This window comes from Phyllobates terribilis, unplaced genomic scaffold (assembly GCF_046119375.1).
Source record: "Phyllobates terribilis strain yellow unplaced genomic scaffold, ASM4611937v1 Scaffold_11__3_contigs__length_659146591, whole genome shotgun sequence".
In the NCBI taxonomy this organism is placed as follows: Eukaryota; Metazoa; Chordata; class Amphibia; order Anura; family Dendrobatidae; genus Phyllobates; species Phyllobates terribilis.
Genome location: NW_027362771.1, coordinates 527,608,904 through 527,632,683, shown reverse-complemented (window position 1 = coordinate 527,632,683; position 23,780 = coordinate 527,608,904).

The following is a 23,780-nucleotide window of genomic DNA, read 5'->3' as shown; positions in this document are numbered from 1 at the left end:
GTACTGCAACGAAATACAGGAACGAGCCTAGGTATAGCCAAGAGCTGGTTCGGACACTGCAGCAAAAGGGAGGAAACGGACATAGGGACAAAACAAGTAACAGGTTAGGAGACAGTTCAGACAGGAACTGTTACTGCAGCGAAATACAGGAACAAGCCTGGGTATACGGCCCCCAGAGGCAGAAACAAACAGGCTAGGAGCGTGTTCAGACATGCCTGGAAATACAGCCTCCAGGAAGGCGGACAGGCAGGGAAAAACAGAACAGGACGTGGCACATTCAGAGTCAAGGAGCACACTGAATGTTGAAGTTGCTCAGGCGCCAGCTTGTATGTGGAGCTGGTTTAAATATCCAATGACTGACAGAAATAGGCTGAGGACGCATTAGGGGTGTGCCCACAGCAGCTACAAAAAACAGGAAGTGACCGTGCCGCCGCCCTAAGCAGCCAGAACAGAGGCAAGCAGACAGCATGGAAAGAAGCCAGGCTAGCAGACTGGACTGATGATCAAGTTTGCAATCTTGCACAGTGGAAGATGGTGCCCTATGCAAGAACGCTGTCAGGTATGTTACACAAAGCAGTTTTCAGAATAGATCACACATAGGAGTGAGAAATATATACCAGTGATTAGCTGCAGAGCATTGCAAGGAATATGGAGGTACAAAGCTGTTTTCAGAATAGATCACACATAGGAGTGAGAAATATATACCAGTGATTAGCTGGAGAGCATTGCAAGGAACATGGAGGTGCAAAGCAGTTTTCAGAATAGATCACACATAGGAGTGATAAATATATACCAGTGATTAGCTGCAGAGCATTGCAAGGAACATGGAGGTACAAAGCAGTTTTCAGAATAGATCACACGTAGGAGTGGGAAATATATACCAGTGATTAGCTGCAGAGCATTGCAAGGAACATGGAGGTACAAAGCAGTTTTCAGAATAGATCACACATAGGAGTGAGAAATATATACCTGTAAGAAGAGAAGAAAGATGAATATTAGCAATGCCATATCTAACTGCCGAGGCACTTTGATAAATTATGGCACTTCGATAAAGTATGCATAAATGCTATATGCATGAATGCCCCCGCAGATAGTAGAAAGTTCCACATAGTCAACTATCACTGCAGTCCTCTCCTCAGTGCAAGACATATGAAACCCTGCCTAGAGTTTGCTCAAAAACACATGAAGGACTCCCAGACTATGAGAAATAAGATTCTCTGGTCTGATGAGATGAAGATAGAACTTTTTGGTGATAATTCTAAGCGGTATATGTGGAGAAAATAAGGCACTGCTCAATACAATCCCAACAGTGAAACATGGTGGTGGCAGCATCAGGCTATGGGGGTGTTTTTTAGCTGCAGGGACAGGACGACTGGTTGCAATTGAAGGAAACATAAATGCGGCCAAGTACAGAGATATCCTGGATGAAAACCTCTTCCAGAGTGCTCTGGACCTCAGACTTGGCCAAAGGTTCACCTTACCAATAAGACAATGACCCTAACCACACAGCTAAAATAACAAAGTAATGGCTTCAGAACAACTCTGTGACTATTCTTGACTGGCCCAGCCAGAGCCCTGACCTAAACCCAGTTGAGCATCTCTGGAGAGACCTGAAAATGGCTGTCCACCAACGTTCACCATCCAACCTGACGGAACTGGAGAGGATCTGCAAGGAAGAATGGCAGAGAATTCCCAAAGCCAGGTGTGAAAAACTTGTTGCATCATTCACAAGAAGACTCATGGCAATACTAGCTCAAAAGGGTGCTTCTACTCAATATTGAGCAAAGGGTCTGAATACTTATGACCATGTGATATTTCAGTTTTTCTTTTTTAATAAATTTGCAAAAATTTCTACATTTCTGTTTTTTTTCCTCTGTTTTTTTTCAGTCAAGATGGGGTGCAGAGTGTACTTTAATGAGAAAGAAATTAACTTTTTAGAATTTACCAAATGGCTGCAATGAAAGAAAGAGTGAAAAATGTAAAGGGTTCTGAATACTTTCCGTACCCGCTGTATATAGGCGCATCTCACTAAATTAGAATATCATCAAAAAGTTAATTTATTTCAGTTCTTCAATACAAAAAGTGAAACTCATATATTATATAGAGTCATTACAAACAGAGTGATCTATTTCAAGCGTTTATTTCTGTTAATGTTGATGATTATGGCTTACAGCCAATGAAAACACAAAAATCATTATCTCAGTAAATTAGAATACTTTATAATAACAGCTTGAAAAATGTTTTTAAAATCTGAAATGTTGGCCTACTGAAATGTATGTTCAGTAAATGCACTCAATACTTGGTCGGGGTTCTTTTTGCATCAATTACTGCATCAATGCGGCGTAGCATGGAGGCGATCAGCCTGTGGCACTGCTGAGGTGTTATGGAAGCCCAGGTTGCCTTTATAGCAGCCTTCAGCTCGTCTTCATTGTTGGGTCTGGTGTCTCTCATCTTCCTCTTAACAATACCTCATAGATTCTCTATGGGGATAAGGTCAGGCGAGTTTGCTGGCCAATCAAGCACAGTGATACTTGTGAAGACCTGGGTTCTTCCGTGGGCGTAACACTACTCAGACAGCACAGGGTGAGGGTAAAATAGCATGGCAATACTTTATTTAACCACAAAGTGGACAATAAACACGTAGAACAGTCCCAGCAAATACCCAAGATGGTACAACATTACACAGTCTCCCCCTTCCTTCTCCGCCCACCTGGGATAGAACAGCTCTGACTTTGGAGACTTCCAGGGCCGACTACCTCAACCAGTGGATGTCTGTTTCTGGCAGGCCCCCACAGAGAGGAGCTAGTCGAAAGCTTAGGAAGCTAGCAGTCCAACGAGGTACAAGGCCAGGAGACCCAAGGGTCCCGCCCTGGCCTCTCTGACAGTTTCCATGGAGCCAGGCGACCGGTGGTTCCCTCCTGGCAACCCCAAAACAACATATCCATGGGGCCAGGTGACTTCTTCATCCTCTCCTGGACTCCCCAAAATGTATCCATGTCTCTCTCTGATGGTTAAATGGAGCAGTTCCGTATTTTTCCAGTCAGGGCCGGTACCCTTAGACTAGAATCATGTAGAATACAAATCTGTGTCTGTTTGGATAAAGCCATGCAATCCATCTACTTTCCTAAAGGATGTTTCTCATTCTCCTTCTAAAGTCTTTCTGAATCTCTGTCTCAAGATTGACTCTGTCACAGAAACACATGTCCCTTCTTAAATACGCATCCACACGTTAAGAATTAGGGATGATATTATTCCACAGGGCTTGAGTATCCACAGCTCATCCCCCAAAATTGACTGGCAAACACCCTACAATGGTATTTAACATATCTAGCAAACATTCATTGTTCTAGCTAATCTATTTACATAGTTTGTATCACAGGGGCTCTTGTAAATACACATCATTATTTCAGAATCAAAGAGCAGATAACATTCAGGGTTATACAAATAATAGTATGTGTTAATCAACTAAAGAAGAACACAGATTAAAGAGTCAACATAAAAATAAAGGTATGCTGCTCTTGCCATCAGAACGTATGACTGGCATAATTAAGATTTTATGCTGTATCGTCACAATACTTTTGTTTTTAAACCAGGTATTGTTACTTTTGGCAGTGTGGACAGCTGCCAAGTCCTGCTGGAGAATGAAATTTCCTTCTCCAAAAAGCTTGTCGGCAGAGGGAAGCATGAAGTCCTCTAAAATTTCCTGGTGGACAGCTGCGCTGTCTTTGGTCTTGATAAAACACAGTGGACCTACACCACCAGATGACATGGCTCCCCAAACCATCACTGATTGTGGAAACTTCACACTAGACCTCAAACAGCTTGGATTGTGTGCCTCTCCACTCTACCTCCAGACTCTGGGACCTTGATTTCCAAATGAAAATTGGAACTCTGGGATCTTGTGGAGTGTGTCAATTACTGCCTTCTGGACATCTGTCAAGTCAGCAGTCTTCCCCATGATTGTGAAGCCTACTGAAACAGACTAAGGGACCGTTTTAAATGTTTAGGAAGCCTTTGCAGGTGGTTTTTGTTAAATATTTTAATTTACTGAGATAATGACTTTTGTGTTTTCATTGGCTGTAAGCCATAATCATCAACATTAACAGAAATAAACACTTGAAATAGATCACTCTGTTTGTAATGACTATATATAATACATGAGTTTCACTTTTTGTTTTGAAGAACTGAAATAAATTAACTTTTTGATGATATTCTAATTTAGTGAGATGCACCTGTATATATTCCATGTGTTGGAATCAGAGGTGTATATACCATACACTCACTGTGAGTTCCCCAATATCCAGCCTAGTAGTGGAAGCAGTCGCGGCCTCGTCCATCACTAGTCAGTTAATTGCATAATTGTTCCTATGATTGGAGGCACTGGAGTTGGTTCTACATGACAAACTGGTGGCAGCGGAGGCATTTGCGGAACTCTCCCTGCTGTTATCCCTGACAAACTGGTGGCAGCTAAGGGATCTGCGTGATCTCCCCGGTGTTATACGTGAAAATCACCCTCAGTAGATCATCACTGTCGTCTGTGGCATCACTTGATGACCAGTTGAATACATTTTATGATTCCATGGCTGCCCGTTTTGGCAAAACAATAAAGAGGAAGTGGGAATTAAAACAGTCAACCAACAAAAGTAGACATGGGAACTTCAACTCATTGTTCAGTACACCGAAGTCAGTTATGGGGAGCTTGGTTTGGACAGCATAAATCAGCTCACTAGTTTCATTTGAAGAAATTTCAGGATGTCATCTGCAAAGCCTCTGACAAATGCAGGAATGTGTTGGTGTAGCCTTGGAACGTGTATGAAGGTATACTGCCAACTAAGAGACAAATCTTGCAACAGGAAACTTACATACAATCCTCTCTTAACCTTCAGCACCGTCTTGACTCAAATTGTGCAGACAGCATGACACCAGGGTTATAACTCTAAGGAACGTATGGATGCACTGATTGTACCTGAGTCAGTAGTCCGAAAAGACATTAGACAGACAGATGGTTCACAAGTACGCATCCACAAGTACTCCAATAATCTCAGGGAAAGGCGGTTTCACTGGGACTGTGTGGCCATTATACTGCATGAGGGCTATTGGGGACATCATAATATGTGGGGGACTGTGGGAGTTAATATACTGTGTGGGGTCTATCATATCATGAGGGCTAATCATTCTAAGTGATGTGCTGTGGGGATCATTATACTGAGAGGGGACCATGATACTGTGTGTGGGGTGCTGTGTGGTCCATAATATTGTGCGCTAGGGCCATTATACTGCATGAAGGGGCCATGATACTGTGTGTGTTGGGTTATGTAGGCTATGATACTGTGTGTCTGGGCTGTGGAAGCCATCATACCATGTGAGCAGGGCAGCCATGATCCTGTATGTGGAGGGTTGTGTGGGCCATGATACTGCATGTGGGAGATGTGTGGTCTATATATGGGGACATCATACTGTGTAGAGGGCACTTTAGGGACATCATGCTGTAGGGCAGGAGTGGGGAACTTTTTTTCTGCAAGGGGTCATATGGATATTAATATCATTCGGAGGACGTACAAAATTATCAACTTGAAATTTATCCTGCTACTAGATGGTGGCCTTATTATAATGCATCGGGTATTCTAGAATATGTATGCGGCCGACCGGGCGCAATCAGCAGAGCGTTGTTTAAATTTGGCGCTAAAATCACTGATTGGTCGCGGCCAGTGGCGAATCATGTTAGTGAGGGCCGGAGAGTGTGTTTAAATTTGGCGCCAATCAGCACAGCGGTTTTTAAATTTGGCGCCAATCAGCACAGCGGTTTATAAATTTGACGCCATATCGCTGATTGGTCGTGGCCGGTGGCCGCGACCAATCAGCACAGCGGTTTTTAAATTTGGCGCCAATCAGCACAGCGGTTTTTAAATTTGGCGCCAATCAGCACAGCGGTTTTTAAATTTGGCGTCAATATCGCTGATTGGTTGTGGCCGGCGGCCGCGACCAATCAGCACAGCGGTTTTTAAATTTGGCGCCAATATCGCTGTGAGGTCGAGGGCGGCGGGCACGACCAATCAGCACAGCGGTGTTTAAATTTGGCGCCAATATCGCTGACTGGTTGTGGCCGGCGGCCGCGACCATTCAGCACAGCGTTTTTTAAATTTGGCGCTAATATCGCTGATTGGTCGCAGCCGGCGGCCGCGAGCAATCAGCGAACCGTGTTAGTGAGGGACAGAGAGCTGTTTAAATTTGGCGCCAATCAGCACAGCGGTGTTTAAATTTGGCGCCATTAGCGCCAATATCGCTGATTGGTCGCGACCGGGGAGCGGCGCTGTGGGAGATGAGCGGCTGCTCGCAGCAGAAGTATCCCGACTGGCGGCACCGCTCCCCGGTCCTCCCTTCAGACTTGCCGTCGGGATAACAGCGGGCCAAGCAGCTGATCTCCCGACGATAGCCACAAGCTCGCTCATCTTCCGGCTGCATCGCCGCTGACCTCTGTGCAGAGCGATGTTTAAACTTGGCGCCGCAACCAATAAACAGAGCGGTGTTTAAATTTGCCGCCAATATCGCTTATTGGTCGTGGCCGCCGGCCGCGACCAATCAGCGAATCGTATTTCTGAGGACCGGGCAGCGGCGTTGCCTGTGCGGGTACTTCCGCTGCGAAGAGCCGGGAGATGGTCGGCTGCTCGCAGCTGAAGTATCCTGACCGTCGGCGCCGCTCACCGGTCCTCCCTTCACACTTGCCGTCAGGAGATCAGCGGGCCAAGCCGCTGATCTCCCGACGGTAGCCGCATGGAGGTCAGCGGCGCCGCCCGTCAGGGTACTTGTGCTCGCAGCAGGCGGGAGATGAGCGGCTAGCGCCGCTCATCTCCCTGCTGCATCGCCGCTGACCTCCGTCCGGCAGATGAGATTTCCTGGACAGAATGACAGAAGGACAGACAGACAGACGGGATAAGACGATTATATTCCTGCTATATTTGGTCAAACATTTAATGAACTCACCCCTAATGTGATGGCTGAAGCTGCTTCTCTCTGGTGAGACGTGTGGTTTTGGTGGATGATGTTGCTTCTCAGAACTGCTTTTCCAGATTTGCATCGATCTGAAGCGCAGTCAACTCTTTGTGATTAATTTTGAAAAGACCTCTCAGTAGTAAGTTCTGTACACATATGTATATTACACTGCATGTTTCCTCAGCGTGGGAAATTCATCACTGCTCATCTTATATTTATAGAACTTAAGCGGTGGGAGGTCTGCTGTATATACATCACATAGGATACACTGAGAGTGTTGCATATACATCATATAGGAGACACTGAGGCCTCTTTGTACATCACATAGAATACACTGAGCCTGCTCTATATACATCACATAGGAGACATTGAGACTGGTGTATATACATCACATAGGAGACACCAAGACTGCTGTATATATTACATATGAAACACTGAGGCTGCAGCATATACATCACATAGGAGATGCTGGGGTTGGAGCATATACATCACAGGAGATGCTGGAGGTTGTGCATATACAGCACAGGAGATGCTGGGGCTGGTGCATATACATCACATAAGATATGCTGAGACTGCTGTATATACATTACATAAGAGATACTAGAGCATAGACATTACATAGAAGATGATGGGGCTGGAGCATATACATCACACAGGAGACAGTAGGGCTGCAGCATATACATCACAGGAGATGCTGAGGCTGGGATATATACATCACAGTAGACGATGGGGCTAATGAATATACCCCATAAGAGATGCTGTGACTGAAGCATATACATCACATAGGAGAAGCTGGGGCAGAGGCATATACATCACCCAGGAAGAGCTGGGGCTGCAGAATATACATCACATAGGAGACACTGGAGCTAGAGCTATACATGACTTAGAAGACACTAGAGCAGGAACATATACATCACAGAAGACTCTGGGGCTGGTTCATATACATCACAGGAGATACAGGGGCTGGTGCATTTACATCACAGTAGACGCTGTGGCTGGTGCAAATGTGTCACCCTGGCCTGGATGCCACAAATATAATAAAGCTGTGTCTGAGAGCAAGGGGGAGGTTCTGTGGTCAGGGGAACATTAGCATGCAATACCTCCTGTCTCAGGCCAGTAGGGGGAGCAGGCTGCCCCTATAAAAGATGGAATTGGGGGCAGGGTTAGGGAGAACTGGACGACCTGTCTCTGGATTGAGAGGTGTCCCAGAGCAGTGAGGGACAGTTGTATTGCACCCTAAGAGGACGTGTGGCAGTAGGAGAGCCACAAGCCAGGGACAAGAGGTGAAGTGCGCCTGTCCTGGCAGACAAAGAACCAAATTTACCAGACTTTGGTGTCTGAGGCTGTGAGGATTCCACGTCCTACAGCAGATAACCAGTCCACAGGGGACTGTATGTTCCTTGGCCTAAGAAGCCCGGAGGTTCCGCCACACCAGAAGGGACCAGCAAAGCCGTACCAGGCCGGGAATAGAAAGGGACCCAAGTTGCAGGCCATACGGGCGAGAAGACATGGTGAGCTCGGGAACATGGGCTGTTACCCTATAAGGAGGAAATAGCCAGAAGGAGCACAGAGAGCACGGTAGGCCTACACCCTCACCCTGACCAGGGCCAATTTCCCAATTGCTCTCAGACATCCAGGTCCCCTCCTAGCCGGGACTGTTTGTGGGTCAGTTCACCTGTTCTAGTAAAGACCCTAGACTGCAACCTGTTGTCTGTGTGCTCCATGCTCCTCCAGCACTAATGGTACTGGGACGCCCTACACCATCACCCCCATCTTCCATTATACTGCCCTGGGGCCGCACTCTTCCCGTGGGGAGTCACACTATCCCAGCTGCATACATCATCAGCCCCAGCGGTCTACCTGGCAGCAGCGGTCCGCACTGACTGCAATCCACTGATGGCGTAGTCGGACACACCAACAGCGCGTCACAGACTACCACTGGTCTGACCACCCTGAGCCACGGAACTGGGTAGCCACTACTACCCCCATCGTTCCCCTATTGCTCGGATCCGAGTGCCCCACGGCCCAGGGGGCGAGTCAGCTTTGGCGTAGTCAGCAGGATAGTAACCAACCCGCCACAAACGTATTGCGTGCCTGGAAAAAGACTGTACACGCACCTGAAAAGAGGTTTCCCGCCATCCGGAGCCGTTTCCCGCCATTTCCAGCCATCTCCCGCCATCTTCCGTCGGTTCCCGCCATCTTCAGCCGTTTTCCCGCCATCGGACGCCATTTTCAGGACGCCGCGCGGGAAGAAGAGGGGCGTGGACGCCCAAACTGCGCGAGACCCGAAGCTCCGCCCCACGCACCGACGCTGCGCAAGGTCCTGGAAGGGAGAGAGAGCGACGCTGACGTCACCAGGACGCGACGCAAGGTCCTCGTCCGGAGCAGCATCAGCGGAGCCGCGGCCTACAGAAGAGGATCGTCGGAAGGTAGGCCGCGCTTAACTAGGGGGGAGGAAGATGTCGGACACAGAGGCGCCCACTACCACCAGCGCAGCTGCAGGGGCGGTGATGCCATTTTCCCTGCCTTACATCCCTGGAGCAGCCTGGCTCCCTAAGTATTCAGGGGAGCCCCATGCCCTAACTGACTTTAAGGAAAGGCTGTACAGTTTATTCCAAGTTTACCCCCTGACAGAGGAACAGAAGCATACTGACAGGGCAGTTAACTGGCACAGCCCAGCGGGAGGTAAAGTCATGGCCCGCTGAGGAGAAAAGAACTGTGAAGGGTATTCTGGCCCGGCTGCGGGGTACCTTTGATACCCGTACCGCCACTGAAATTAAAATGCGGTTCTATGGATGTAAGCAGCGGACACAGGACAGCATCAGAGACTATGCCCTAAATTTGCAGGAAGCCTTGAGGGCCATCCAACAAACTGACCCTGGCAGCGTGCAAGATACGGATAAGCTACTAACGGAACAGTTTATAGAAGGCCTGCTGTCTAGCGCCCACAGGACCCAGCTGCGCCTCATGTCCTTTCAGAACCCTGGTCTGACCTTTGCCCAATTTAAGGACAGGGCCATAAGGGTGCTCCGTGAACCCGCAACCAGTGGCGCTATAAACCCCCGGCGTCCTGCTCTCACCTACCACCAGGAGGCAGCGCCCTCCCCTATGGACTCTGTGGGGGCTGACGCACAGGCCCTGAACCAAGCCCCGTCGAAAGACCTGCACCACCAAGTCCAGGAGCTGACCAGGAGCGTCGCGGCGTTGACCAGGACCGTCCAGGCGTTGCAAGTGGACCCGTCAAGACCCATCAAGTTGGCTTCAAGTCCGGAGGATGTCCCGTGGCGTCGACAGAGGAGGACCCCGTCGTTCAGAGGGAGGCCCACAGACCGCTACGCAGAGGATGGACAGCCCATTTGCCGTCGATGCAACCAGCCCGGACACATTTCCAGGTACTGTAATTTAAACGGGTCTAACCTGGGGCAGAGGGCCAACCCCCAGGCATAAGGTCACCAGGCCCTTATAATTGGCGTGATAAGTACTTTGGGGGGTGCCCGGTTTTACCCGTGGTGCTGGACGGTATCCCCATGAGCGCCTTGCTGGATACTGGGTCGCAAGTAACCACTATCCCTTATGTACTTTTTAAGCAGTATTGGACTGATGCTGATATAACGCGGTATCCAGACAGTAACTTGAGCATCATCGCCAGTAATGGCTTGCCCGTGCCGCAGATGGGGTTCAAAGAGATGACCATTAAGATTGGTAAAGTTGAGCTACCGGCACAGGGAGTAATTATTGTGGACATTGACCGTCGTGAAAGTCACCCTAAAATAACTGTGGGTACTAACGTGATTGAAAATTGTCTTTCAGAGGTAATTGTGATTCTACAACAGGTGGCGGTGAATGCTAGTTCCAGCCAACAGAGAGTCCTCAACAAAGAGATAAAAGCCCTGATGAGACGGCAGCAGGTAGAACTGTCTGGTGGTGAGATCGGTAGCGTAATAATGAGTGACCCATTCCCCATTTCCATGTCTCCCAAAAGTGAAATGATGATCTGGTGTCGGACTGCAATCGGGTTGAGAGGTAGAGACTACCAAGCCATGGTAGAACCCGTGTACTCGGACAGCAGGCCCACCATTTTGACAGCCCGGGGGGTGGTTGATGTCCGTCATGGGAGGGTGCCCATCCGCATCCTCAACATTGGGGAGAGGGAGGTACATTTACCCAGGTACGCTACACTTGCCAAACTGTTTGCTGTTGAGCACAAAGCTATCAGGGCCGTGGAACCTTTGCCTCCATCTCCACAGGCGGAGGGTAATGGCTCCCAGAAACAAATGGAGGACTGGTGCCAGAAACTCCATGTGGGTGCTGACTCCACTCCCCTGCACCAAAAACAAGGAGTCTACCGGGTGGTACAGGAGTACGAGAGAGTCTTTAGTAAGCACCCGCTGGACTTCGGCAGAGTAAAAGGGATAGAACACCACATCCCCACAGGGAGCCACCCACCAATAAAAGAGAGACACAGGCCTGTACCCCCTGCACATTATCAGAACGCCAAGGGTATGCTGCAGGAAATGAAAGAAGCTGGGGTCATTAGAGATAGCTGTAGCCCCTGGGCAGCCCCCCTGGTTCTGGTAAAAAAGAAAGAGGGCACCATGAGATTGTGCGTGGACTATAGACAAATCAACCGTATCACCCACAAAGACGCATATCCGCTGCCTAGAATAGAGGAGTCTTTAGCCGCATTAAAATCAGCTAACTTCTTTTCTACTTTGGACCTTACTAGCGGGTACTGGCAGGTTCCTGTGGCAGAGGATGACAAGGAGAAGACCGCCTTCACCACCCCGATGGGACTGAGCGAGTTCAACTGTATGCCCTTCGGGCTCTGCAACGCACCAGGGACCTTCCAGAGGCTGATGGAATGCTGTCTAGGGCACCGAAACTTCGAGACGGTCCTCCTTTACCTGGACGACGTGATCGTCTATTCGAAGACTTACAAGGACCATCTAAAGCACCTGGCCGAGGTGTTCGAAGCCCTGGCAGGCTATGGCCTGAAGGTGAAACCATCGAAGTGTCACCTGTTGAAACCGAAGGTCCAGTACCTAGGGCACGTGGTAAGTGCGGAAGGAGTAGCCCCCGACCCTGACAAGGTCACGGCAATCAAGAGTTGGCCAAGCCCCTCGAACATCAAAGAAGTGAGGCAGTTCCTCGGGTTGGTAGGCTACTACAGAAGGTTCATCCCTGGGTTCACTAAGATGGCAGTGTGGCACCCCAGGGGTCTGGTTTTCCACAGTAATGTAATGTTATGTCTGAGAGCAGGTGGGAGGTCCTTTGGTCAGGGATCCTGTGCATGCCACACCTCCTGCCCAGTCTTGGGAGGGGAAGAACTTCCCCTGTATAAACCCGGGGCTGAGGCAGGGTGAGTCAGACAAGGAGAGTGGAGACAAGAAGCAGCATAGGAAACAGCAGAGTTCCAAGGAGTCAGGGGCTGGCAGCTGCAGCGCTCGCCCTGACTAAGAAGATTCTTTACCGGACCCGGAGTCCGAGGCTGTGGGGACTAACATCTACCCAGCAGCAGAATCCGTCAGGCAGGGGATTTCAGGTCCTCTGGCCCAGAAGCCCGAAGGCACGGTCACACGCGTGGGGCCAGCACCGCCATCGTGGAGCGGAAGCCATTAGAAGGCCCCGAGTCACCGGCCATACGGGTGAGCACCACACGGTACACTCAGGGACGTGGGCTACTTACATCAGCTTCTAGCAAGGTAGCCAGAAGAGTACAGTCAGTTTGTGAGGCCTATAACTACGCCTGGCCAGGGGAGATCCCATCTGCTCAAAGACTGACCAGGCCCCGTTTGCTAGCAAGTACTCCGGGAGGGTCTATCGTTGTTACCAGTAAAGACCCTGAACTACACCGTACCGTCTCTGAGTGGTTCCTGCTACCCCCATCATCCACGTCGGCTGCCCTGAGGCCATACCCCTCCCGTTGGGGGTTATACTATCACGCTGCACAATCCTACCACCGGCCTCAGCGGTCTGCCCTGCAGCAGCAGCTCCCTGGCTGCACTCAACGGGTGGCGTAGTCATCAACTATTTACTACTAATAGACTGCCGTCTAGTTTGACTCCCTGGGCACGGACCGGGTCACCGCCACGAGACTACAACCCTCTACTGATCCGGCTCCGGGTAGGCTCCCGCATGCTCAACGCAGCGCGACACAGGCCCAGGGGCGCGTCAACTTTGGCGTAGTCGGCAGGATTTCGTGCCCGCAACCACCGGGTACTGCGTGCCTGAAAAGCAAAGACTGTTCAAACTTACCAGTGGTGAAGATTCCCGCTATCCGTGGAGGTTTCCCGCCATCCGGCGCCATCTTCTACCTTCTTCCCGCCATCGGTGAAGTTTCCCGCCATCCGGCGCCATCTTCGGCCTTCTTCCCGCCATCCGTGGAGTTTTCCCGCCGTTGGACGCCATCTTGGGGACGCCGCGCGGGAAGAAGAGGGGCGTGGACTCCGAAAGCGCGCGAGAACTGAAGCCCCGCCTCACGTCCGGACGTTGCGTAAGGTCCTGGAAGGAGCCCAGCAGACGCCGACGTCACAGGAGCGCGACGGAAGGTCCTCAACCCTGACGATCCACTGCGGAGCCGCGGCCTACGGAAGAGGATCATCGCAAGGTAGGCCACGGTCCACTAGGGGGGAGGAAGATGTCGGATACGGAGGAGAGCTTCACTGCCCCAACCCCCGCCAGCGCTACCGCTGCTGCAGTTATGCCCTTCACCATGCCCTATATCCCGGGAGCAGCTTGGCTACCCCAGTATTCAGGGGAGTCACATACCCTGCATGACTTTAGAGAAAAGCTGGATAGCCTCTTCCAGGTGTACCCCCTCACAGAAGAGCAAAAAGTGAGCATCCTGGTGGCCCAACTAACCGGGGCAGCCAAAAGGGAAGTAAAATCCTGGCCACCTGGGAGGAAGACTGTCGCAGGGATACTAACCCGGCTGAAGGACACCTTTGATACCCGCACCTCAGCCGAGATTAAGCTTAGATTCTACGGGTGCAAGCAGCGAGCGCATGAGAGTATAAGGGACTATGCACTAAACCTACAAGAGGCCCTGAGGGCCATAAAGCAGACCGACCCTGATGGGGTGGGAAACGAGGACAGGCTGTTGACTGAACAATTTATAGAGGGTTTATATTGCAATGCCCACCGAACCCAGTTGCGGGCAATGGCCTTACAGGATCCCCATCTGGACTTTGCACAGTTCAAGGACAGAGCCATCCGGGTGCTCCGAGAACCGGCACCAGGTGGCGTTGTGACCCACAGACGCCCCACTACCACTTACTACCAGGAGGCGGCGCCCTTGTCAGCAGGGCCTGTGGGAGCTGATGCGCAGGCTTTGGACAATGACCCGGCTCCAGACCTACACCATCAGGTCCAAGAGCTAGCTAAGAGCGTTGCTGCGCTAACCCGAACTGTGCAGTCTTTACAGGTTTCCACCCCAGGGAAGATCCAGCTGGCATCCGGACCGGAGGACATCCCGTGGCGTCGACCAAGGAGGACCCCACCGGCCAGAGGAAGACCCAGTGACCGATACAGCGAGGACGGACGACCCATCTGCCGCCGCTGCAATCAACCCGGACATATGGAAAGGTACTGTTCTTTAAACGGGCACAACCTGGGGTAGAGGGCCAACCCCCAGGAAAAAGATCACCAGGCCCATCGAACTGGCGCGACAGATATGTGGGAGGACGTCCAGTCTTGCCTGTGGTACTGGATGGCATTCCCATGAGTGCCCTACTGGATACCGGGTCACAGGTCACCACCATCCCGTACGTGCTCTTCAAGCAGTACTGGAATGACTCGGATATTACCCACTACCCTGACGACGACTTGAGTATCATCGCCAGCAATGGCCAGCCTGTGCCACAGATCGGATTTAAGGAGGTGGCCCTCAAAATCGGTAGAGTCGAACTGGCCGCACAGGGACTGATCATTGTAGATATTGATAAACATGAGAGTCACCCAAAAATAACTCTAGGAACTAACGTAATTGAAAATTGTCTTGCAGAGGTGATTTTCCTTTTACAGCAGGTTGCCAAGAACGCCAGCTCCGGCGAGCAGCGGGTGCTCCAGAAAGAGATCCGGGCACTGATGCAACGGCAACAAGTGGAACTCTCCGGCGGTGAGATTGGTAGCGTAAGAATGTGTGACCCTTTTCCTATTGCCATGCCCCCAAAAAGTGAAATGATGATTTGGTGCCGGGCAGCTATTGGTCTGAGAGGAAGAGATTACCAGGCAATGGTAGAACCAGTTTACTCAGACAGTAGGCCCACCATTTTGACAGCACGGGGGGTGGTCAATGTACGCCATGGGAGGGTGCCCATTCGCATAATAAATATCGGGGAGAGGGAAGTGTACCTGCCCCGGTATGCCACGCTAGCCAAATTATATACCACTAATCAAAATTCTATACAATCTGTGGAACCCTTGCCTCCATCTCACCCGGAGGAAGGTAACGGCTCTAAGAAAGACATGGAGGACTGGTGTCAGCAACTACATTTGGGTACTGATTCCACTCCCTCACATCAGAAACAAGGAGTCTATCGGGTGGTTCAAGAGTATGAGAGAGTGTTTAGTAAACACCCGTTAGACTTCGGGCGAGTCAAGGGGGTAGAACACCGCATCCCCACGGGAGATCATCCTCCCATAAAAGAGAGGTATCGACCCGTACCCCCTGCACATTACCAACACGCCAAGGGGATGCTTAGAGACATGAAGGAGGCTGGGGTAATCCGGGATAGCTGTAGCCCCTGGGCAGCCCCACTAGTTTTAGTCAAAAAGAAAGACAACACCATGAGGATGTGTGTAGATTACCGGAAAATCAACCGTATCACACACAAGGATGCGTACCCCTTACCAAGGATAGAAGAGTCATTGGCTGCTTTAAGATCTGCTAACTTCTTCTCTACCTTGGATCTCACTAGCGGGTACTGGCAGGTTCCTGTAGCAGAGGCGGACCGGGAGAAGACCGCATTCACCACCCCGATGGGACTTAGTGAGTTCACCTGCATGCCGTTCGGACTCTGCAACGCCCCAGGAACCTTCCAACGATTAATGGAGTGCTGTCTGGGCCACAGAAACTTCGAGACGGTCCTGTTGTACCTGGACGATGTCATCGTATACTCCAAAACTTATGAGGACCACCTGAAACACCTGGCGGAGGTGTTCGAAGCTCTGGCGAGTTACGGCCTAAAGGTGAAACCCTCCAAGTGTCACCTCCTGAAACCAAAGGTGCAATACCTGGGACACGTGGTGAGCGCTGACGGAGTGGCTCCCGACCCCGATAAGATCACCGCAATTAAGGGATGGCCAAGCCCCTCCAGCGTAAAAGAAGTGCGGCAGTTCCTAGGGTTGGTAGGCTACTACCGAAGGTTTATTCCCGGTTTCACCAAAAAGGCAGCGCCTATGCAGGACCTCCTGATAGGCCAGTCCCGGAAGGCCAAGAACCAGAAGCCGCCCTTCAAATGGGAAGAGCTAGAAGAAGAGTCCTTCCGCCAGCTGAAGATGGCCCTCACGGGGGATGAAATCTTGGCGTACCCAGACTATAGCCAGCCCTTCATCCTCTACACCGACGCCAGTAACATCGGGCTAGGAGCCGTACTATCCCAGATTCAGCAGGGGAGAGAACGAGTGATCTCCTATGCCAGCCGAAAACTGCGACCCACCGAAAGGAACCCCGAGAATTACAGCTCATTTAAGCTAGAGTTCCTGGCCGTGGTATGGGCAGTCACCGAGCGCTTTAGGCATTACCTCGCTTCTTCCCGGTTCACCGTATACACGGATAACAACCCGTTGATACACCTGGACACGGCAAGACTCGGTGCCCTGGAGCAGAGGTGGATGGCCCGTCTGTCCAACTACGAGTTCACAATCAAATACCGGGCAGGACGCTCCAATACTAACGCGGATGCCCTGTCCAGGATGCCCAACCTGCCGGACGAAGGAGAAGATCCGGAGGGACTGGAAGAAGTTGAACTCCCTGCGTTCCACCGTCATGGGACTATCCAGTATTCCCACCGGGTAAGGGGTAAACAGGCTGCTACGTTGAACCCCTTACCCCACTACAACTGGGCGGAAACGCAAGACAGCGACCCTGCCGTCCGACTGGTGAAGGAGATGCTGACTCGGCCGGAGGCTCGACTTGAACCAGACGCTCCGGAGGAAGCCAAACAACTATGGGCGGAGAAGAGTCGACTATTCCTTTACAAGGGGAAGTTGTGCCGCAGAATGGTCAACTCCCGGACGCATGAACTACTCTGGCAAGTAGTGGTGCCACGAAGAGACGCAGCCATGGTGATGGAGGCATACCACGACGGAGCTGGACACTTCGGGTGGAAAAAGCTGGAGTTCCTGCTGCGCGAGCGGTTCCACTGGGTAGGCATGAGGGGAACCATCGAGAAGTGGTGCAGAGACTGTGGCCCGTGCAATCTGAGAAGGAAGGACCGGGCCAGCCAGAAGACTCCCCTGCAGTCCATCGTCACCCGGCAACCGTTGGAACTGGTAGCCTTGGATCATGTAAAACTGACCCCAAGCAGAAGTGGCTACGTCTACGCGTTAACCATCGTGGATCATTACTCCCGGTTCTTGGTTGTCGTCCCCGTCAAGGACTTAACGGCTCAAACAGCAGCTAGAGCCTTCCAGCAGCACTTCTGCCGTCCACACGGGTACCCGGACCAAGTGCTGACGGACCAGGGACCTGCCTTTGAAGCGGAGGTCTTCCAGGAATTCTGCAATCTGTATGGCTGCCGGAAGATAAGGACGACACCCTACCATCCGCAAACTAATGGACTTTGTGAAAAAATGAACCAGGTGGTAATGGATCTGCTAAAAACATTGCCCCTGGAAGAACGCAGTCTGTGGCCTGAGAAGTTGCCCGATCTGGTGGACCTATACAACCACATCCCGGTAGGTTCCACCAACTGTACCCCGGCTTACCTAATGAGGGCGAGACCTGGTAAGTTACCTGTTGACCTGGAAATGGGAGTCCTGACACCTGAGGACACTTCACCAGAAACAGACTGGGACACAGAGAGGCAGCAGCAGTACCGGAGAGTACAAGAGAGCGTGGAGCGAAGTCTCTGTCAGGCTAGGGAAAGACAAGAGAAGACTTACAACCAGTATGCTCCCGCTTTTCCCCTGGTACCCGGAGAGCAGGTCTTGAAGAGGAAAAGACGGCTCCACAAGTTGGATGACCAGTGGGAGGAGGACCCGTACACCGTACTGCCCTCAAGCCACGAGAACCCGAAGGTCTGTACCATCAGTAAAGACGGAGGGGAAACCACAGCCATTGTATCCCGGGACCACCTGAAGAAGTGTCCCGAACAACTGAGGAACCCTGAAGAGGAACAAGAAGACCATCGACCCGTGGAAGAAAGGGAAGATATGGTTAGTACCGTGCTCGGGGACTTCCCTCAGTCTTGGACTCAAGTCAATGGTGCAGTTGTGGTACCCGTACTCACCTTCCTCCAACCATTATCCCAAGAACCTACGGAGCAACGGGTAGAGCTGGAAGAACAGCCGGTCCAGGAGGCAGAAGACTCCACACAAGCAGAACAGGAGAATCAACCCTCTGCTTATAGTGAGCCTGCCGTACCCCTAGTGAGACAAAGAGCCGGTAGACAGCTGCCCAGTTTACCCTTGACAGCTCCTACACCCTGTAGTTCAGGGCCAGACAGTCAGCTCCGTAGGTCCACTCGGGTCACTAGAGGCCAGTTACCCGCACGCTGGAGAATTTAAAGTGTATAAATTGTTTTATTTATGTTTTTCTGTGTATTGTTGCTTGTGAATAATTTTGTGTTTCCAGTTGTTTTTAGGAAACCTTGGTGGATTTACCGGGAATCCTTGTATATAGTTGGAGCGTAACCCAGGATGGACTAGAGACTGTTAAGGACTCGGGGTAGGACAGACCCCTACCTGGTTACGTCTCCCTGTGTTGGTGAAATGGACACCTTGCTTTCTTCAGAGACTGCACCCGGTTGCGGACACGCCGTAACCATCTTTATATGTTTTCTTATTGTATTATTAATGTTTTTGCCTTGTTATGTTTTTCTAAATGTGTTTAGTCCCGGAGTACTAAAATTCACTAGGAGGGAATGTGGCACCCCAGGGGTCTGGTTTTCCACAGTAATGTAATGTTATGTCTGAGAGCAGGTGGGAGGTCCTTTGGTCAGGGATCCTGTGCATGCCACACCTCCTGCCCAGTCTTGGGAGGGGAAGAACTTCCCCTGTATAAACCCGGGGCTGAGGCAGGGTGAGTCAGACAAGGAGAGTGGAGACAAGAAGCAGCATAGGAAACAGCAGAGTTCCAAGGAGTCAGGGGCTGGCAGCTGCAGCGCTCGCCCTGACTAAGAAGATTCTTTACCGGACCCGGAGTCCGAGGCTGTGGGGACTAACATCTACCCAGCAGCAGAATCCGTCAGGCAGGGGATTTCAGGTCCTCTGGCCCAGAAGCCCGAAGGCACGGTCACACGCGTGGGGCCAGCACCGCCATCGTGGAGCGGAAGCCATTAGAAGGCCCCGAGTCACCGGCCATACGGGTGAGCACCACACGGTACACTCAGGGACGTGGGCTACTTACATCAGCTTCTAGCAAGGTAGCCAGAAGAGTACAGTCAGTTTGTGAGGCCTATAACTACGCCTGGCCAGGGGAGATCCCATCTGCTCAAAGACTGACCAGGCCCCGTTTGCTAGCAAGTACTCCGGGAGGGTCTATCGTTGTTACCAGTAAAGACCCTGAACTACACCGTACCGTCTCTGAGTGGTTCCTGCTACCCCCATCATCCACGTCGGCTGCCCTGAGGCCATACCCCTCCCGTTGGGGGTTATACTATCACGCTGCACAATCCTACCACCGGCCTCAGCGGTCTGCCCTGCAGCAGCAGCTCCCTGGCTGCACTCAACGGGTGGCGTAGTCATCAACTATTTACTACTAATAGACTGCCGTCTAGTTTGACTCCCTGGGCACGGACCGGGTCACCGCCACGAGACTACAACCCTCTACTGATCCGGCTCCGGGTAGGCTCCCGCATGCGCAACGCAGCGCGACACAGGCCCAGGGGCGCGTCAGCAGCTCCTATGCAGGACCTCCTGATAGGACAGTCTAAGTCCAGAAGCCAAAAGCCACCCTTCAAGTGGGATAAACCGGAAGAGGAGTCCTTCCGCCATTTGAAGATGGCCCTCACGGGAGATGAGATCCTGGCCTACCCTGATTATGGCCAGCCTTTTATTCTCCACACAGACGCCAGTAATGTGGGACTGGGAGCCGTACTGTCACATAACCAACAGGGCAGAGAAAGAGTGATCGCGTACGCCAGCCGGAAGCTGAGGCCCACCGAGAGGAACCCGGAGAATTACAGCTCCTTCAAGCTAGAATTCTTTGCGGTGGTGTGGGCCGTAACGGAACGCTTCAAGCATTACCTGGCCTCCGCAAAGTTCACTGTGTATACGGATAACAACCCGTTAACACACCTAGACAGTGCAAGACTTGGTGCCCTGGAACAGCGGTGGATGGCCCGTCTCTCCAATTATGACTTCGTGATCAAGTACCGGGCAGGCAAAACCAATGCCAACGCTGACGCCCTATCGAGAATGCCTCACTTACCTGAAGGTGACGAAGACCCGGAAGAGCTGGAGGAGGTAGAACTCCCCGCGTTTCACCGGTATGGAGCCGCTCAATACTCCCACCGCGTGAAGGAGGAAGATTTAACAACCGTTATGATCAATCCCCTACCTCACCACAGCTGGGCCGAGACCCAAGATAGTGACCCTGCAATCCGCCTGGTGAAAGATCTGCTGACCCAGGAAGATGCCCGCTTAGGTCCGGATGCTCCAGAGGAAGCCAAGCAGCTATGGAAAGAGAAGAGCAAGCTGTTCCTCTACGAAGGCAAGCTGTGCAGATGACTTGTCAACCACCGGACACACGAGCTGACCTGGCAAGTCGTGGTCCCAAGGCGGGATGCAGCTATGGTCCTGGGGGCTTACCATGACAGAGCGGGGCACTTCGGTTGGAAGAAACTGGAGTTCCTGCTAAGAGGACGGTTCTTTTGGGTTGGCATGAGAGGGGCTGTAGAGAAGTGGTGCCGGGACTGTGGCCCTTGTAACTTAAGGAGAAAAGACCGCACCAGCCAGAAGACACCCTTGAAGCCCATCGTCACCCAGCAACCTCTTGAGCTGGTAGCTCTAGACCACGTCAAATTGGCTCCAAGCCGGTCAGGATACATCTACGCCCTGACAATCGTGGACCACTATTCCCGTTTTCTAGTGGTGGTCCCGGTGAAAGACTTGACAGCCCAAACGGCGGCCAGAGCCTTCCAGCAATACTTCTGCCATCCACACGGGTATCCGGAACAGGTCCTGACGGACCAGGGTCCAGCGTTCGAGGCTGAAATCTTCCAAGAGTTCTGCAACCTCTATGGCTGTAAGAAGATTCGGACAATGCCTTACCACCCACAAACCAACGGGATGTGTGAGAAAATGAACAATATAGTCATTGATCTCCTGAAGACGTTGTCCCTGGAGGAACGCAGCCTGTGGCCAGAAAAACTGCCGGATCTAATAGACTTATACAACCATATCCCGGTGAATGCTACAAACTGCACCCCGGCTTACCTGATGCAAGCTAGACCAGGTAAGCTGCCCGTAGACCTGGAGATGGGAGTCCTAACACCTGAGGACACCTCCCCGGATGAGGACTGGGATACGGAAAGGCAACTGCAGTACAAGAAGGTACAGGAGAGTGTGGAGAAGAGCCTGGCCCAGGTGAGAGAGAGGCAAGAAAAACTCTTCAACCAACACGCCCCTGCTGGTCCTCTAGAACCTGGTGAGCAGGTCCTGAAGCGAAAGAGAAGGCTTCACAAGTTGGACGACCAGTGGGAAAGGGAACCCTACACTGTACTGCAGTCTGATCACGACAACCCGAAGGTGTGCGTGATCACCAAGGATGGGGGAGAAACCACTAGTACCGTCTCTAGAGACCACCTAAAAAGGTGCCCCGAACAACTCCGTAGTGCAGAAGAGGATCAGAGTGACCTTGAACCCGCAGAGGACAAGGAAGAAATGATCAGCATCGTTCTTGGAGAGTTCCCTCAGTCCTGGACTCGAATAAACGATGCCATAGTGGTACCCGTCCTGCATTTCCTGCAACCGGCTCAGCAACAACCTACACCAGAGCCGGAAGGTGAAGAAGAGCAAGCAGTTCCAGAGGCAGAAGAGCCTGAACCAGCAGCCCAGGAGAGTCAACCCTCTGCTGACAGTGAGCCTGCCATGCCTGCGGTAAGCCAAAGGACCCGCAGACAGCTGCCTGCCCTACCTGTACACCCAGCTGGTAGCTGTACCCCTAACGCTAGTGGGGAAAGCCAGGTCGGTCCACCACCAGACAGTGGGTTAAGGAGGTCAACCAGGAGCACAAAGGGGCAGATACCGGCTCGCTGGAGAATATAGGGCGCACTAAAATTGTAAATAACCCTGTTGCCAAGTGTTGAAATGTTTGCAAAGTTACATGCATGATTGGTAATTCTGTGTTTCAGTTTCTTACAGTTACCGTACGGACTCAAAGGTTATGGACTTTTAATAACCGGGACTTTGTATGGACTGCGTTCGGAGCCTAACCAAGGAATGAACTAAGACTGTGAAGGACTTGGGGTAGGACAGACCCCCACCTGGTTAAGGCTCCCCGTTGTGTTGGTGATATGGACACCCGGTCACAGACCACACTGTGACCTTAAGAACTCAATCTGTGTGTCGTTTGTCTACTAATGTTTTATAGTCATGTATACACTGTGTTCCAAATTATTATGCAAATAATATTTTCTCAGATTTTCCCAAATTACCTATATGAATTGCAGTCATTGTAATTTTCCAGTCAAATAACTATTAGAGTACAATTGAAAGGTTTTTGTACAAACTGCCTATGATAACAGTATATTTTTAAAAAAATAAAAAACTCAAACTGCACTCAAAATGCATGTTCCAAATTATTATGCACAGCAGAGATTTCAACCTTTTCATTTTAATAAAGGACAAAAAAATGGTTATTTTTGAAATTATAAGCATTAGCAGGTTATTACAAACTGAAATCAAACAGTTTTCAGCTCAAAACTTTATTCTAGTTGATGTTACATTTGCACATAGGACCACTTGTTCGAAAGGAGCTTCTGAACTCTCTCGTCCATTAAATTTGTCAGGTTTTGGATGGTTTCTGCTTTAATTGTTTTGCATGAGGACAGAATACCCTCCCAGAGCTGTTGCTTAGATGTGAACTGCCTCCAGTCATCATAGACACTCCTTTTGATGATGCTCCAGAAGTTCTCAATGGGGTTGAGGTCAGGGGAGTATGGGTGCCACACCATAAGTTTGTCCCCTTTTATGCCCATAGCAGCCAGAGATGCAGATGTGTTATGTGCAGCATGAGACGGGGCATTATCATGTATGAAAATGATCTTGCTGTGGAATGCACGGTTCTTCTTCTTGAACCATGGAAGGAAGTGCTGTTTGAGAAACTCAACATACATTATGGAGTTCATCTTTATCCCTTAAGGGATCCTAAAAGGGCCAACAATCTCTCTCCCCATGATTCCAGCCCAAAACATTGCTCCACCTCCTCCTTGTTAGCGCCGTAGCAGTGTTTGCATGGTGTGTCCATCAACCAGTCATCCTCCACTCCATCCATCTGGACCATTGAGATCATTTCATGCATGATAATGCCCCGTCTTATGCTGCACATAACACATCTGCATCTCTGGCTGCTATGGGCATAAAAGGGGACAAACTTATGGTGTGGCACCCATGCTCCCCTGACT